The 19,831-nt window shown below is 34.5% G+C and overlaps 1 protein-coding gene across 2 annotated transcripts in view; it reads right to left on the bottom strand.

The window, feature by feature from the left end:
• Nucleotides 1-7,254, bottom strand: part of LOC106157176 (receptor-type tyrosine-protein phosphatase delta) — a 97,295-nt gene extending 90,041 nt beyond the window's left edge. For both annotated transcript variants that reach the window (XM_086999155.1, XM_086999164.1), the window contains exons 1-2: nucleotides 7,238-7,254; nucleotides 96-237 (exon numbers count right to left, since the gene is read on the bottom strand). The gene's annotated coding sequence lies outside the window, so the exon portion shown is untranslated. The remainder of the gene's footprint in view (nucleotides 1-95; nucleotides 238-7,237) is intronic.
• Between the last annotated feature and the right edge of the window lie 12,577 nt (nucleotides 7,255-19,831).

Raw genomic sequence — 19,831 nt, 5'->3', positions numbered from 1 at the left:
CACATCCCTATGCATGCACATTCACAATGTCCACATGGCTTTACCACAATTCTTTAATTCATAATGAGAATAGGAACAATGGGACATCTACTTACTTGAGGGTACTTTTACAACTTCTCTCTCAGCGTGCAGAATCTTCAAAGAAACATGACTTCCAGAGTCACTGCAGTTCAAGATGTCTTTGAAGTAAATCCAAAGAGTGCTTCAAATCTTGTTTTTCATAAGACCTTCACAGACCTGAAACAGTAAATCAAATGTGATATGACAGTATATGCAGCAAATAAAGAAGTCTATGACCACAAGGAAAATCTTTCACATCCACCCATATTTTAACTGCAAGTAGATATTATGCTTCTAAACAAATAAAAAAGAAATTATACTCCCCTTTCCAACCTTTCATTGCATGCTTACATACTTTTGTACTTAGAATACCACAAAAATACACTTTATGCAAAATGAAAGTAGGAAAAAAAGCATATGCTTTTAAATAGCATTTAGGAAACGTGATTGCTTTTGGTTTTCTTCAACAATCTTCAGCTGAATGTTTGCACACCAGGGAACAGCTGGTTGAAACCTATTCTTCTGATAGATCTTGACTAACTAACCGGATAACAGACTGCATGCATAGATATAATCAACAATTCAAAGCCATTATGCGGTAATTACGTAAAAATCAGAATTGTTGTCCTTTCTTCAATGCCATCAGCCACACAATAAAACCCACAGATCTTAGAGTCTCGAGTCTTAGTATTATTTTTGACATCTACATTGAATAGTTGCTCAATTCTTTGATTTTTATGAAAGAAAGAGTTCTACGTCATTTTAAGGATTATTAGATAAGCGCCTCAGAAATCGGTTATTTTCAATATGCAAACAAGAAATGTCAAAGAGGATGTGGGCGATGTTATGTCTGGCGTATGAGATTTTAAGTCTGTACATAAAACTTCTTCCCTGTTCCTAGATACTCAAAATATTTTCAGTACCTACCATCATTATTTCAAATATTCGGTCTCACAAGGTAAATGAATATTCATATATCTTAAGGGTTAACCAAATGTATCAATGTATACCAGCTGGTAAAATACCATCCCATGCAAGAGTAGGTCTCTTCAGATGTTCTTATTACTACAATTCTTTGTTTAACCAATAAATATTGACTAGATATCAACATGCCAAATGTTCCAATTATCTTTTAAGTTAAAACATCTAATCCTTAAAAACTTTGCTAACATGATTCACCATTAACCTATAATTAAATATTCATTGAATAACTAATTAGTTTACATATACTACAGTAAAACAAAAACATGGAGTCAAAGTAGAAATGACCTAAGATCGCCCAAGTTTCACAATGTAGTGTAAAATTAAGCAGAATTTGGTTGATTGGGAGGAAAGCAGAGTCGGAAATAATGTCTGATTAGCAAATGCAGTAAAGCAACGAATAAAAGTTGACTGAATACTTTTTGTAAAATCCACAGATACTTTTTGTAAAATCAGTCTTAAGCAGAACAGTACATATTCACTTTTTTTAGTGTTACTTATGTTTGTTTTGTAAGAAGACAAATCCATCGCAGAGTTTTGCCCTCGCTGCTAAAAGGTTAGCCCCACCTCATGTGGGTTCTCGCAAGTTTTCTAGTCTTGTACTAGTACATAATTCACACAATACTGACAGCCACACTATAAACTATCAGAACTACATGTATCTCAGAATCGGATTATTTCCATAAGTTGGTCCTACCTGGCCTGTATCTCAAGGCCATAATTGCATTTAAAATCTGTTATGACACATAAACAGGCCAAGGTAGGCATTCCCAAAAGCTTCCCCTGGCAGAAGCTGCACATCCTTGTATACAACGTTTTTGTAAGGTTACACTGAAACTGATAACTTTTATTTAGTTGTCTCAATAATAAGAGTAGCACCCATGAACTCACTTTTAGAGATGAAATTCTTCAATGGCTGGTCTAAAAGTACTGATGTCTATGCCATTAACCTCCAGATTAAAAACTGTTATCTTGAACACTGCATAAGAACTACAAGGATATGTGCCTAACATAATCCTTCGTATCAGTCGAGAGTGCATCGAGAGTGCATTGAGAGAAGGAAGAGTTTACAGCCAATAGAAACAAAAGCTCAATCCACACTGTGCTGGGATGTATTAGTCAGTGCCAAGGAAGATATTGCAGGCCTTTTAAGTGGCATATATTCTATATTTTAGTGTCTATTATGAGCTTTGTTAATTCAAATCTCTCTTCACACATGCTCTGTTCAAAAAGGTGGAGTTTTTGGTCTCTCTGGTGAAAACTCCAACTAGCCTCAAGTTAGCTACAGAAATAAGCTTCTTAAAGGTAGTATTATTTAATCAATATCCTAAGCGCTGCTAATTCTGCATATAATAGGGATATGACACCGATGATTCAGCTTTGCCTGGAGTGTGGCAACCTTTTTTCCATGTAATACCACTGACAATTTTTCTTAATTCTGCAAAGCCTCAATAAAGATAACAAAATAACCAAATTCAAACATATTGACACCACTGTTATAGTGTACCCATCCCTCAGGTTCTGCTTCTTACATCATCTTTATGGTGGTCAGTATGGTCACTAATTCCTACACAAACTTAATACACATATTTTCACTTTTATTTCCTACAAACCCTCATGTTAAGATTGAGGAAGAACTTTCAAAAAAAGTCCATATTCACATAAGCTTTACAGGGATTTTCTCTCCCCTCACCTCCAAAATTACAAGGATGCGAGACACAGCACAAAAAATAGGAGGTAAATGGGACTTGGTGTGTTATGGAATCTTACTATCTGCTCCCCAGCCAGTTGCCAGGTTTAATGGGCCATTAAATAAGCATTCCTGCACAGGTAACAACAGGAAACAGTGTAAACTTTCCCTGCAGACCTGCTGGGACCTTAGTGAACTGTGAAACATCTTCATTAGCCAGGTACACCAGGAACATACTGCAGATAACCCACAGATCATGGTCACTTAATGAACGGTAAATAAACAAATCTGCCTGTTGTAAAAAACAGAATCTGCTTACTTTGGAGAAGTCTACAGTACTGTATTCTGACTTCTGCACAAACATGCAGTGGATAGTAAAAGGCCTGTTTTTAATTATATGCCTTATGAGAATGTATTACTCAAACTCAAAAGACAATACTTGGCTACATACTTATCAAGGAACATAAAGATGTTGTTGAAAAGATATTTATAATGTTTTTAGAACAATGATAACTTGCTAATCTGCCATTTATATTGAATTCTACAGAGCAACATAAAACATTCAGCATAATGCCAGAAGCACAAAAACATCTTTATTGAGTAATAATGAGATGAATATTGACACATTTATAACCGCTGGCTTTTTGCAATAATGTTTGTGCACTATGAATCAATAAAAATCTCAACTTAAGTAATCTAAGTACAGATCAACCTACATGTACCTCTACAAATATACATTGCCATTCACTGAAAACTGTGTCACGAAACAACACTAATAACAACAAAAATACTTACTATCAGATCCTATGTAAATAACTCTCTGGAAACTGTTCCAAAACGTTCTTGAAACTATGATAGGATGTTCAGATCTAGACTTCCTTGCATAGTGTGTATTTGTTTAAAATCCAGGCCTTTTATCTCAACAAATTTACATGTAAAAGTCTGCAGAAAGTGTAGCTGGCAGGTACAGATGCCCAAACTAAAGATCCAAGCGCTACTCTGTCTTTACAACCATCATCTACATAAATGATGCCAACAGCCAGATGCTATTTTTTAAACCCTAAGCCAGTTCTAATTAGCTTTACCTTGTGGGACCATCTCAAAACTGCACATCACATAACAAAATCCCTTGTTCAACCTATCAAAAATATGGGAACTCATGGAAGGAGGTATTTGACATCAGTTCAATACAATTGCATGCAAAGACTATTAATTTGTATAATCCCATAGCAAAGAAAATTTTAATTTTGTTTTTTATCATTCTGAACTGCCCCCTAGGAAAATGACTGAGGCAAACTAGTTTTTCCTGTCAGAACTCCTCTTTCATCAGTCAAGGCTGCAATAAAGAATACATTCACCTGACCTTTATATGTGTGAAGTACATAGCTGTTCAAAAAAGCTTTTTACACCTCTTGTTAAAAAGCAATTATGTTTATTTCTTTCAATGCACAAGACACCCCCTCAAGGATAAGCACATTATTTTTCAATTGTATGGGGAAATAACTGAAGTAAAGATGCAAAAGTGTTTTTGGTGAGATGATTTATAGGAAAAAGAGACTGAGGTATATGTAAACCATAATTCAAATGAACAAATTCAGATAACACAAATTATAACAAATAATATAGAACTCTAATTGCAAGAAATCATTCAAAATATTTTCAATAATTAAAACTACATGACTGATTTACAAGTAGTTTACAAAGCTGGCCAGGGCCTATGTTGAGAATGATGGAGAAAAAAAGAAATGTAAGAAACACACCTGGTGTCAATTTTACAACTTCCTAGGACATGGTCCGAACCCTGGCCAGCCTTACTAATGAGGCTAACATGCTGTCAGAGAACTGTGCAGTGATGAATGAATGGTTCTTTTGCTCTTATGAACTCCAGTAACATCAAGGTAAGCTCCAATAAATAACCTGTAATCATAGTGTCTTGACTTTTTGGCAAAGAAACTGCATCCTAAAATTCAACTTTAACAGTTACTTGGACTGCACACAACCAGGGGGAATGATTTACAGACAGTTTTTTTAAAGTAACGAATAACTTCCTGTGACAGCCATTTAGCTATAAATGCATAGGTTAAACAATACTGCTACACCATACATAGAGCAGGCAGTAGATCCCAAGAGTATACAAACAGTCTTGGAAAATATCCAGAACAGATTCCTCCTTTCAGGGTATTAAGCAAACTGATTTTAAACTCCTCATGTACTTTTAATGGGATTTCTGCAATTGCTTAAAATGACCCCACAAAACATAACATAAAGGTCACTTCAGAACACTGGATGGGACTTCTTAGGCAAAAGGCCCGGAAATCAGCTGCATGCTTTCAGAGCCTACAATACTGATACATAGTCCATCAGTTTATTGGTGACATGAAAACATAAGTACTGATATATAACCCAGTTGGCAACATTTATCCTCTAACAAACCAAATAACCCAGCATAATGATACTTTCTGGAGAGAAATGCCCTGAGGAAAACTTGGAGAGTGTCAAATGATGATCATTTGAATCCAGAAAAGTTCTAATGCTGCCAAGATATGGAGGGACTAGCCAAGAATAATGAGTCCACCTAAGTACACATGTCAGTGCTCAACTCTGGAGGAGTGGGTGTGGTACTGCCTATGGACACAAATACATGATTTTTTTCTAATGTATGCATCAGAAAAAAATTATGTTCTAAGATTTCAAACTATTATGCATCCTGGTGCATAATAACATGTTTCTATAATGTTATATTTAAACTGGACAAATTTGCAATGAGTAAAAAAAAATGAATAGCAATCAACATGTATGCAAAAAAAAAAAAAAAAAAAAAAAAAATTGGTTCAAAATAGCACAAGTTTTGCAAATAATAACCAAATGACTTCTCGGTTCATTCATTTAAAACATTTGAACTCCATTAGCTGTAGAAAGAGCATTAAAATTTGAGATCAGACACAGAGGATAATAATGAAAACAGGTGGCAATGGTGCTAAATCTTTTATATTGAATCCTCGGGTTGTATAAAATATTACAAAAGCACCCAGAACAGTGTAACAATTATCACTTTTCCAGACATAAACAGTTCAAACAATTATCGCAATAAAACATCTTTGTGTTTGGGAACTTAAAATGTGTTTTCCACCAATACCCCCCTTGAATTCAACTTAGTTGGTCTTGAGACAATTTTAGTTATCTAGTACAGGAATGACTGTCCTTCAAAATTTCTTTAAATACATAATCTATTGAGTCATGCCTGTAAAAGAGTATCTCCCAACCAATAAACAAACTAAAAGAAAGAAAATATTCTCATTTTATGGTAGAATTAAATCAATATTGCATGTCTTGGCCAAACCAATCACACATCAATTACAGTCACCATGATGTTCTATTATCCTTCAGAGTCAAATGATTGTTTCATTACCAGTATGTGCATGACACCAAGTCTCCCTTTTGCATCTCTCTCTCTCTCTCTCTCTCTCTCTCTCTCTCTCTCTCTCTCTCTCTGGGTTTATGCCACATCAAAATTCATATCATCTAATGTATTTTGTAAGCACAGCCATGCCTGCCTTAAAATGTCATGGCATTCTGTGCAAACCACAATCTTTATGACATTTCATTTTGATAAAAAATAAACACCATCAAGGCTCTACAATCAAGAACAAAATTCAAGGAAGCCTGCAATATTCTAATTAAAGCTAGTAATTCAAATGTACGAGATTATATGAATGAACTCTCAACAAAAGGTATCTTGAACAAAGGATCCATGTTATGTCATCAAAGGGAACTCTATACCTTTCTTCTTAAATTAATGTGATTTATCTACTTATTGAGGATATTCTATGAGGAATCTTGATTGGTTTACTAGACCCACCTTAATTAATCTCATCAGTGTTTCCCACTTTATCCGATATCTTGCTAATTGAATAAAGTACCACTGAACATAATTAAATGGCTAGTTAACAAACTATTTAAACAAAAATTCATGTGGATATTTATAACACTTTAAGGTAAAATTTCAGTAAACTAGTATAAATGTGTGTATGAGAGAGAAAGAAAGAAATAGAGAAAGAGAGAGAGGGAAAGATGGAGAGAGAATTTAAAGTATTGATTGGTGGTGTAATACACTAAGCAGATCAATGATGCCCATAATCTAATTTATGTAATTCATAAAAAATAGAAAATTAGTTCATGTATTATGCCATACATGGAAAATAATAACATATCTTTATTTCTAGTGAGTTCCTTACCCAGGCATAACCTGAAGATAGCACACAAGTTTCCTACCCTTTCATTCATTTCTAAAAAAAAAAACTCGCAAATATTCAGTGTTTGTCATCAGGTGCACGATCATAATATGTTAGCGACAGCTACATGTATATCTATACAGTGAGTCTTCCATCTGGTACAAACAGGTATCTGGCCTTAACAGAAAAGTATGTCCTGTTATCCCTAAGGCAAGTCAACATCAAAATTATACCTCATGTTCTACATTCCAAGTTCGCTCATGCCTCTTCTTACCTTAGGTACTAGTACTTGAAAGAGACAGGTCTACCTGCCTCACACCATGCACCCAGTCTGACAAACCTCAGTCACTAGCAAGTACAGAATTAATACTCCAAGGGTCAAGTGTCACCAAATTGATACTCTTCCAAATTTGATAAGCTATGTACTTAACACCTATGACTAAGTTGGTCAACAAACTGCCAAAAGTTAGAAATAGTTACTATCATTGTGACCATCTGTGGTAAGGAGTATCAACTCCCGAAAAAATATCTTTATTTTGGATATGATGACTCTTTGTTCAAAATAAAATAAAGAAATTCAGATCCGATAATGATACATATATGTTCGCAAAATAACAACTTCAAGCAGCTCTTGATAAACTGCCTAGGTATCCAAGTTGATTATCAACTTGAATGCACATAAAATCATACACGGAAAAATACCGAAAATCAGTTAATAATTTCCTTCTGAAAATTGCACATTATCTTCTTGTACATGACTGCAAGTTATGAACTTTTGTAGAAGACTGTATTGTTATCTTGTAAAGATAAGGCATAGAGCAGCCAGTGAACGCAGAGCCTGTGAACCTGAAACAACACGGACATGGCCGATAACCTAAAATCGGGTGGAGCTGCGCTGCCAATCAATCAATTAAGCATTTATCGCCAACTTTGACAGATTGAAATAGTTTGCATATAATCAGGCGGTGCTACAATCAGTAAACTGACTATTTAATCGCCACTAATCCAATATTTTCAATACAGAAACATGTTATGAGGTGATTCAAGGAATTACAAGAATGCAGTGTGAGAAAAAAATAAAAGGGTGCATACCATCAACCAGCCCAACCACAATTGAAGTCTAATAAGCCAAGATTTATACCCAAAAAATAAACAAAACTATTGAGTCAAACAATTTTATCTTTTCATTATTTCTGCAGTATATACTAAAAAATGACTTCAATCATAAGCCTAAGCGGATAGCCAAATGTTACATACAATATGGAAATGTGAAAGGCACCAGTTGTAACCGAGCTGAAAAAAGTGTGCCATCTGTCTGTGGATCAAGCCAATTACGATCAATGTCTGCTAATTGCTGGTGTTTAATAAAAGTTTTAGTGCAAAGCAATTGGGTAATTTGTACAGTAACAGCTGTGTGAACACACCTTCCATATAATTATATAAAAATCCATATAATTATATACGAGAACATTATGATAGCTCTTTGCCAACAGAATTTTTAATTGTTCTATTAGATTTATTTTTTTATCATGGGGATAAAAGAAGTCATCCTACCATACAACTTTCACTATATGTGCAGCTGAGCCATATCTGACTAAGAACAATTTCAATCCAGATACCTTATATAGGATAGATGGTTATTCACCTGGTAAGTCAAGAGGAAAATCCTCAATTCCCCTGACAAATATTAAAAGTAAGATTATGCAATGAAGGTTTCATTTTTCCATGTTGAACCATGCATCAATGAACAAATTTATCTATAGCTGAGATAAACCCCCTCCCAAGGGGTCCACTTGCGAATACATCTCTCACTGACAAACTAATAATTCAATCATATTAAGAGAATGAACATTTTGCCATAATTAATTCTCTTAATGTACAATTTCATTTGCAAAACCTTACCCTCCTCTCTCTCTCCCACATACACACATGCACACGTACGCACCACACCCACACCCATCCTTTGAGGCCACATTTGGCATAAAATCACAAAACTCCCCCCTCCTCCTTGAAAAAAAAACTGTTTTTCATATAAAATTCACCTCACTTCTTGCAAATGGGTGTAGCTCTGTCATTAGGGATAGTATGCTTAAAAATATATATGACATATTATGAACCAATCATGTGATGATTCAACAACATAGCAAGAGCATAACATTATTCTCTTCACTTCCATCAAAACTGAAGGAAACGGTTTACTGATATGCTGTGAAGCTTATGATAACAATGACGTGCACAGTGGCCTGTTGTAGCCCCGCCCATTGAAACATGGTATGACAACTATAACATGGTAACATCACATGTACAAGCTCACCATGTGGTCATTAATCTATAATTTTGATTATCACAAAGAGTTTCAATACTCCTTGATTTTCAGGACAGTGACACGGACATCTGCTTCTATATACAATAAGCTGCAATACATGGCAGCTAAGAAAAGGTTTTGGGAAAGGCTTTTCTAATTATTTCCCCAGGGAAACACCTACCTTAGGTTTAACTGTAATGCCAAGAATTGTATCACCCAGGTCAAAATTCTACATGAAGGAGCAATCTGCCAGATTCAAATTTAAAATTAAAATGTTAACAATTTTTCTATTTAACTATTTTCCCCATATTATTTTGGACCTTGTACTGATACATGCAAGCTGACCAGATAAGAGGAATTAAAAAAAAAAAAAAACTCCACTAAGTTTTTATTTGGGTATTTAAATATTATGCTGAAAAGCTCTAATGATGCACAAGTGTAAGTAAGAGAGAGTATTGGTGTGGTGTATGCACGCACGTGTGTGTGTGTGTGTGTGTGCACGTGCATGTATGTATTGGATTCCATTCCCAGGCATCGAGGAAGTGATGCTGTTTTACCAGTGCTCTCAGGGGACAGCACTTCACATGCTCTCCACTCATCTAGACAAACACTCAATAGTTTTTCATCAAGGCGACTAATTACTATTAATAATGGAACTGAGAAACCCATTATACTGAGTGAGTTAATGGGTACAAGATATGTCAGTAATGTAGGTGACTATAAATGAAAATAATGGCACAATGTTGAAAAGTAACCACTTTCAAAAAAAAAAAAACTTCACAACAGATACAAAAGAACTTACATAAAGAACCATGCACATAGACATAGGGGACATATAGTATTAAGTGCCCACTAGTGTAAAGAGAACATATCGGACCAACATATGTATCTCAATTTCTTAATTTTATATTAAAAAGTACTAGTAACCTCTTTAGATTAAATACCCAGCATGTAGTAGTTGAGATTGTGCTTGTGGTCTCCAGACACTCCCAGGGCCCAGCCGCACACATTCACTCTGTCCTCTACTGACTAGTGTGGTCTTATTGAGAGCTGAATACCACTTCCCAGATCATGTATTCTTTCATTCATTTTTCTTTTTTCAATTTACTACCCAAAATCAATTGCTTCATTCTTTACCATATTTCCATCATACTTGTTATCTGCAACCTCCTGTGGGCAAATTCACAATTTTCAGCCACATGTCCCACTGGTCATGGTATTCATTATTCAAAATGATTCAAATCATAATCCTATCCCATACTAAAAGTATATATTGTACTGTAGTTTGAAATTTCCCAAAGGTGAAGTATAACACCTAGCAATTCTGTTTGACTCTGAACATACAGCCAACAGACTAAGGCTTGTCCATGAAAATTTAATGCTGTGAGTATTAATTTCTCAAGGGTAGATAGTCAAAGTTCAGACCAACTTATCTAGACACCTAATTACAAAAACTGTCAGCCTAAACCTTATCCAGTTCGGGGGATGGAGTTGCAAATTTTTCATTTATAAATCAATTAAGTCAAATTTGGGGATATATGATACATAAATATTTGTTTTTAGGTTTTGATTTCAAATAAATGCAATGTAATGTAATCTATAATTATCTAATGTTATCAACACCACATTAATGCTTTTAAAACGATATATAATTGATTGCTAATGCTGTCCTTGGTGTGTGTAAATGAACATCTAACAGGAATTTTCAATGTATTTTTTAAAAATCTTTGCTTTCAAAAATGCAAAATAATGTGGGTGACAAAATCAGAAAGAAATGCATTGAAAAATATTTATTCATTAACATGCGAAGACTCAGCATATTAGAACAAGAAGCATATAAAAAAGAAGAGAAATGCCACAAATACACATCACTGAACTATACTAAACAATGGATATCATTAACTGTTGTCATTTACTTTTTATCACCAAAAAGTTAGAGAAATATCATTTTCCATTTTCTATTTCTTCAGTCTCCTAATATAGCCAATATTCCAGTACAATTGCTAGCCATCTAAATCATTATTCATGGTTCTAAAATCAAAAATACATTTGGGATTTCAGCAACAGGAAATATAATCTGCAATAAAAAAAACTTGGGTTAGTTGGATTTATGATAGACACCTAGAAGCACTTACTGCAGCATGCATGCAGTTAACTTGATAATAAAAGTCGTCCAAAAAAGCAAAAAAATGTGTCTTTTCTGTTGATCATTCTAAGAATTAGACATCTGTCTGTGAGTCCCCCATTTTGCGGCCACACAATTTGCAGCCCTGATGTGTAGACGAGTCTTTGATTAGCCCTCAACCCATCTGCCGGGAATTCTTTTCTGTGTTTTATCACATTTCTAGTATTGAAATCGATGCAGCCACCCCAAGAAGGATTACCACAATGACAGTTATTAATCCATTGAGAATGGCAAGCTATTCAAATTCCAATCTTCTAAAAACAGAGAACAATTGTATCAATAGCATGCTGTCCATGTCCCTTTCTGATCCTTTTAATGTCAAATATGACATTTCTGTCATAAAAAATATCTGAAGATAAAGTCAGCAAGTAATGCTCTGGTAACGGTGTTCATCTTTGAAAATAAAATCTAGTTGCCATTATGTATTTACACTGATATGTACTTTGCCAAAAAAGTTACTGATAATAAGACCAACCAAAAGACAAATACCATTCTGCTTATCCTTATCGTCCCTTTTACTGACCATTTGCAAAATCAATCAATCCCCGTCGTAGTTTTGTCTAAATGTAAAGCAATCTGTTAAGTCCAGCAGTGCTACATCTAGAGAGATGCCAGTGAATCAATTCCACATGCCACACACCATTAGGTCTTTACAAAAGATGACAAATTAATGTGCATTATAATGGCACAATGTTACAGTTCGGAGACTGGATGTGGAAATTGCGTGATACTTTAAATGTAATTTAACCAGTCAATGAAGCACAATGGACTACTAATATTCTACAAGCTACACACTTATATCTAGTAGCAATTCACAAGGGTGCATATGGCCCAAGAGATTATTTTTGCCGAACTTACTCAATATGAGTTTAAATTCTGACATAATTTTTATAAATGCATTTTTATTCCAAAAAAGAGAGGTTATTTAGTTGAACAATTTCTATAAAAACTTTCTGTACTTTTCTTGGTATCCTTCATCTCAAATATATCAACTCTCTTCTCTCCTAATTATCTGTATCTCTGAGCAATAAAAATTGTCAACACTTAAATATCCTGCTATTTGAAAAAAAGAGGTAACAATCTTAAACAATTTCTTAAATTTTTTATACATCTCCTAGTCTATTTCTTCTAGCATATGTCAACTCCATAATCAGCTTGGGATTGTTACCAAAATTCCAAGCAATAAAAAAAGTAATTGCCCTTTTACCATACCTCAGCACATATATATTTTGTTATTAATAATCCTCTTAGTCTCTAAAACTTAACAACTTACAGAAATCCCATGCTTCTCCATGGTGTGTCCTATCTCTTTCCAGCACCCATATGGCAATGAGATGTCTACATTAATGTTTTCTAGTCAGCACAAATATGCAATTCCCGAGCCACAATTGTCCAAAAAATGCTTTTAGCCTGAAACTCTTTTTTTCTAAATCCAACAGCACATAAGATCATCAAGGCAATAGCCTGCTTTTTAAAATCAATACCCTCTATCAGATCCCGGCTGATTGTTCTCTGTTTAAGTGTTTGGAGCTGGCTAATACACAACTCGCAGAGCAAGCAAAGATCATCCCGGTCAAAGCACCTTGTATATGTTTGCACACATACATGGTAACTAATAATGAATTCTTGGCTGAATGTGCTCAGTAATATTCTAATTTTTTTTTTTTTTTTGCATAATTATAGTGTGATTAACTGGTATTTGATAATTAATCAAGTGCTTATTTCAATTTGCTTTTCTATTTTAGAACATTCGATTCTAAAGGAAAAGGCAATTGGCAAAAACAAATACATTTAACATGATTTTACATTATATATCACATCAATCACCTGTTAAATCTGCCTGCAAACCAGAAAAAGAAAACATTCTGCTTAGCAGAAATTGAACAATGTCATTAACCAAATTAGAATTTCGCATAAAAGCCTATTGTTCTCAGGCAGTAAACATACCCAATAATAAAGTAATATACAATATACACTATTTAGTCCAAAAAAACACACAATGTTACCTGGATGCCAAGGTGACTCACTTACAGCACATTTTCATATGTTTCTCATGTGCAGTCACTATAGGAAAAAGCATCAATGATCCATTAAGGACTGATAAATGCAGTTATCACAAACAAATTAATGAGAAATAATATTATACTGATTGATAAATTGCAACGAGTTGTTTATAAATTGATAAATTATTCAGAAAAATACAGCTGAAGTGATAGAATGTGTTTTACACACTTTTCACGCATGGTCCCAGACTTAACACTTTTAATAAACATTCACATATACTATGCTTCAAATTATCACTACATTACAGTGAGGTTCATTGCATCTGTAAATATGACTGCTTCAATTCTCATTGATTTTTATTCTCTTGGTCGACCAGAAAATGCTGGAAGGAAAAGATGATTGTCATCTCGATGGGATAATTCCTTGATCTACAAAAGATCCAGCGGAAATGATCCAACATTCTCTAAAGCACACCACAAACAGTGAAAATAATGCTTTCCTTTCACAGGAAATATCCTTTGTGCTCTGCTATTTCACAGGGACTGGATCTTTCCTAGAAAATAGCATTCTTTGCTGTTATTAAACCTAGGGCTTGATATTTCTTGAAATACCAAAAGATTAATCAACAAAAATTAAATATATTAAAATAACATTTGAGTCGTTAGTATGTTACTAGTATTTCCAAGTTAAAAACAGAGTTTCTCCAAACAAGTTTTTCCAAATTTCCACTCCAAAATTTCAGTGTCTAACAAGTGTCTAGGACTGGGTTCCCATACCTAGATCAATCTAACAGGATTGATCCATCTCCAAGGGGTTTCTCGCTAAATTGCTTTCAGCTTAAGCAGCTTAGATGTCTGGCATGCCTACTGAAGCTGCTACACGATAATTAATTACACCCTAGCAGCTTCAATAGGCTTGACAGACATCTAAGCAGCTTCAGTTGATTGCAATTTAGTGAGAATCCCCTAGAAGAGAGATCGATCCACAGTTAGTACGATAGGGTCAGCTTAAGCAGCTTAGATGTCTGGCACGCCTACTGAAGCTGCTACAAGATAATTAATTACACCCTAGCAGCTTCAATAGGCTTGACAGACATCTAAGCAGCTTAAGTTGATTGCAATTTAGTGAGAATCCCCTAGAAGAGAGATCGATCCACAGTTAGTACGATAAGGTCTGGGAATGGTCCCTAGGCCTACAGATGTAGAGAATGAGGAAAATACTAGAGAGAAAATAACATTACCGAAAATACTAGAGAGAAATAATGTTACTGTTAACGAGTCATCAAAAATATAAATGATTTTAAATGGAATACCTTAAAATCCACTATTCAACCACACTTAACAATTTCACAGTATCTACTCATCAAATTCTGAAAACAATGTTCTGTTAGTAATCATAGAAATGATCAACTGAAAGTTTTAAAAAGTGAATTTTGAGGGGTTCAAGATAAGACTTTTGTCTGAAAGAAATGTTTTTGAAAATTACCACAAGGACCGTCACCATACTAGTACATCAATGGTGCGTTAACATCTTGTAAATAATCACATCACTAGAAACAGAGTAATAAATTGCTATTATTCTTCAACAGAATTCTGATTATCCTTCTGCAATACATTTCTGGCTATACAACAATTCAGACAAATCTCATGGCACTTGTGCTCTGTCCCAATAGTACAAACTAATGAAAATTTCCAAAAATGCAACATGACAGCTGTAAGTCAGTTTACGTATCAAAAGTTAATCCTTATATCTACCATCCTGGCATAAATATTATTTCAAAATTTCCCAGTAGAGGTTCAGAAAATAAAATTTTCTCTTGTAATCAGACACTAACACATTTTTGTTCTACTGATAACTTCCTTGTCAAAAAAGCATGGCACTTGATAGAAGCAAAATCAATTCTTCCAAAAAAACTAGATGTTTGAAATTGACTTCAGCTGTAAATTTTCATTTTTCACAGTCTATGGCATGTGATGAGATAGTGTTAATGAAGTATTTTCAAAGTGTTGATTTAATGCCATCTTTTCTCAAACGAAGATTTCCAACAATATCACTCTGTGCCATGTGTTGTGATTGTGATCAAAACCCATAAATAACATAAAAATAATCTGCTAATCATTCCCTCCCGCCTTTTTAAATTTCTGAATAAAGAACTAAACACAGAATCACAATGTAATAATAAATGACAATGGTTTTACTGGTCCGTTTATGACAGAGAATTAGATCCACTGGCCTAATATATATATACATATATATATATATATATATATATATATATATATATATATATATATATATATATATATATTAAACCTGGATAATCAAAAATAAAAAGAAATCAGCAAATATATGGAAAAGCACTCCAATAGGGCAAGCCTCTGCAATGGCAGCCCAATTCTCATTATACGTTAATTCATCAATGAATCAACACCAAAACCTAATATCAATTTTTAGTTCCACCATAACATTGTGAGTAAGAATGTTAACTAACAAACAATAGCAAAACCATATCTCCTTTGCGGAGGTAATAAATTAATGTTCTTCCTTGACCTTGATTATCCAGGTTTAATGTCGTAAACAATCCTAAGCAGATGGGCGCTTTTCATATACAGGAGAAAACTAACCACACAAGAATCCTCCACCAAACAAAGATTGAAAGAACTCACAGGACTACAGATATTAAACCTTAAATCATCCTAGACACAGCAAACAGAAGGAAGAAAAAAATCAATGACATCAATGCCATTTCTGCTTTGTAAATCCTGTCACTTCATATTTGATGGGCACTTACACTAGTCTTAGACTGCCTCTAATTGTAATCAAGTCGCCACTAATCACCTCAAATTCACTTCAATTCCCACTTAGGACGGGAAGAAATACCCCATAACCAAGATTTCTTAACAGTGTAAATGGATATGATCTCATACTTGGAGTTTTGAAGGCAAAAATTATGACAGTGCATATATCTTTCTTCATGTACACCAAAAGCACATATCAACTGAGTAAAGAATGCCCCTGTGTATTTACGAAAAGAAATCAGCAATTTGTGGTTATAACCACAAATATCAATCAGACTAAATATAACAAGAATGAGATGAATAAGTTCAGTGTATGATCTGAAACTGTATCTGTGATTGTCATAAATTGTTTTGCAGGTGAGAGGATCTGTCGTGTCTATCATAATCAGAGGTTGCATTTGGTACCGATTTTAATTTTTTTTAATTTTTGCAGATTTATCTCAAAAGTGCAATAAGCTATATATTTATATTGCAGTAGTAGTAAAACCAAAATGCTCCAACTGTTGTTGGCTTCTGCTGAAGTTACTCACAACACAGAGAGAAAAAAAATTAAAGGAAATCTATCTAGGCCATTATCTTATTTCAGACAACATGGTCTATAATGCCACATCAGGCCTTTTGGAATCAATGAAAGGGTCATTAAAACACAACCTAATCAGATACAGGGAAATAGAAGTCTGTGAGAAATTTTGACCTTAAAGGCAAAGACTACAGCTGGATCTAAAATCCAACCAGTGCTTCTCTCTCTCTCTCTCTCTCTCTCTCTCTCTCTCTATCTCTCTCTCTCTCTCTCTCTCTCTCTGTGTGTGTGTGTGTGCGTGTGTGATTCATTAACAAGGCCAAAAGCTCCAATTCTGCAGAATTTCTTGTCATTTCTTCACTTCAGTATTTCTTTAAAAACATGAATTTTCTTTATAATAAAGAATGATGAGTAGCAACACTGGTGAAAAATAACACCACCCTATTATCTTTCAGGCGGGAAGAAAAGAAAATTACTAGCACTGCCCTTATCAAAAATAAAATGAAAATAAAAAATACAAAGACACTGTTAAATGAGCTGGCAAATCTTCACATTCATGATATTTGTAAACAAATTCCGAGTGTGCTATACATAAATCCAAGACATATTAGTATGATGGCATTAGTGCCAAATACCTATATGCTGTACTTGTCAGCACGAAAAAGGCTAGTATGATTAATGCCATGGGCATGTTATATATCACATAAACTATTTGTATCAAAAGCTGTGCTTTTTACCTAAGTAATACATCCACAAAAAACATATACTGTTTGACTATGCCTTCTTTAACTGAATAATTACCCAGCTCATAAAAAAAGCTTACAAGTTGAATGTAAAAATGTACCTACTTTATGCCTCATCTATAAGTCTTGCCATACTTCTGTTGTTTTAATAATCTGCAGTTCTTTCTTCATTAGTTAATTATACTTTAAGTACTGTTCAATCTGTATGTTTTTCCTCCTACCTTTCAAAAAAAATGAAAATTACAAAACATGGCTGACAATAAGTGTACGTAAGTATTTTATCTTTTGGTTCATCGCACACGCAGCACACCCATACCACACTTCTAATACCTACATGAACTTCTACAGCAGTGTGTGCATTCCCGGCTTCATCAGTGACTCTCCAAACCAAACCAATTCCTAATCAAATGAGCCAAATTTGTGTTGATGATTAACACAATGCCAAACAGAACCAGACAACAGAGAGCAAGGGGGGATGCAGATCGGACCACAACGCCCTTATTCCTCTATCAATATTTCAACATTATTGTTAATTAATGGAAAGAAGAGCCCCAAATAAAGCTGGTTAAGTACATTAGGCCCATCCATCCATATTGCAGAGGCACTTGCAGATACTGCCAGGATCAATGCCAATAGGTAGACAAGGACAGGAGCATAAGGCAAGCTATCAATCAATAGCATGCATGAATAATCCAAAAGATTACCATTACTTTAAGAATCTATCACACCACTCACTTCTTCTTATATTTCTCAAAGTCTTAACAGGGGGCATTTCCATTTAAAGAGAGCCAGGCATCTGTATTATCTTATGGGTGTAATATTTGTGTTGTGTATTTGCCCTTGGCTGTACAACACAACCCTAGATCGGGATACTTAAAAAGTAGCAAGATATTTTGTTGGGCCTGCAATCAAGATAAGTCCAATGGCTCATTTCAGTAAATGCAATGCTACAACCTTAAAAGGGCTACGGAGCTTGAAGAAATCTAACTTAAATCATAGATATCATCACATAGAAATTATACAAATTAAGTTTTTTTTTATTTTTTTTTACTGCAAATTTCACTATTTTTGCACTACAAAGGCAGGATAACATTTTTAATATAAACCTTGTAAATATCAACTTGTATTTTTATACCTTAAAATGTACACCAATTTATTTATTTATTTTTTTAATTATCCAAGACATCAGTAAAGAGATTTTGATAACCTATTGAAGAGTAATTGCTGAGATCTATCCCTATGTTCTTCATGAATGTTGAATACTACAGAGAAGATATCAGCACCTAGAGTATGTCCCTTCATCTTCATGGAAACTTTTTTTCAATAGTTTTTATAGGTACTGCCACCCTGAGTAAGGTGACTAAAAACTTACCTCTCTACCACAGTTTGCCCCAGTGGTTTTCACAGGCAAGTGACCTGTGAAACTAAGGGTACGACAGGGCAGAGTTGACATAGTTTCTTGAAAGACCCAAACAACATTACTGTTTTGAGAACAGGTGATGGAGGTTTGAAGAGTGTGTGTGGGTTGTCCCCTGGGCAGTGATATCATTTGCTGGTTACCACCTTGCTAAATTAAACAAAAAAATGTATCTGGGCTCCTGTTCTTTCACATCTGAAATCACACAATCAAATCTTAGCATTGGGCAGCATTGTTTTAGGTACTGCAGACTCCCTTCCCTGGGAGCAAGTCATACTTTCAGTTGCAATGAAATGTTCTCTGAAATAAAATAATAATATAATGAAAAATTATGTAAAATTAATTTACGGAATTGACCAACTACACGCCTTTGTTCACAGGGGCAAGGCAGTCAACTGTCCTTACATTTCAAGTGCATCTGTATCAAGTGCTGGTCAGTACTAATATATCATCATTAAGTAGTAACACAAAGTATAAAATCTACCCACAAGAACAAGACTCACCTGAACTTGAAGTGAACATGTTTCACATCTAGTACTAGTGCTTTCAAGAGTGAGCAGCATCCAGAGGCAAAGTATAATGGCAGGTCGCTCTACAATATGAATACAACAGCAACGGATTTCGTACATTGGCAACCTTTTTTGATCCACTAAGGGAACCTTGATTTTAGACTCCCTATTATTGTAGTAGTTCAGGTCTTGTAACTTAGTATTGCCACTATTGATATCCGATATACTATAGTGTGATCAATGAAAGTAATCAAGATTGAATTAGACAAGGACTGTGAAACTCAGGGTGATTTCTTAACATCATTAAGTTCCACTTAACTGACAGTATGAACGTACTTGCCAACCTCTTGAAAATGGTTATTTCTTGTAATTTTTTTGAATGGTCAA

Source organism: Lingula anatina, chromosome 1, assembly GCF_051362555.1.
Source record: "Lingula anatina isolate TDL-2025a chromosome 1, LinAna3.0, whole genome shotgun sequence".
Lineage (NCBI taxonomy): Eukaryota > Metazoa > Brachiopoda > Lingulata > Lingulida > Lingulidae > Lingula > Lingula anatina.
Note: the sequence above shows the minus strand (reverse complement) of the source record. Positions and strands in the feature narration are given on the sequence as shown.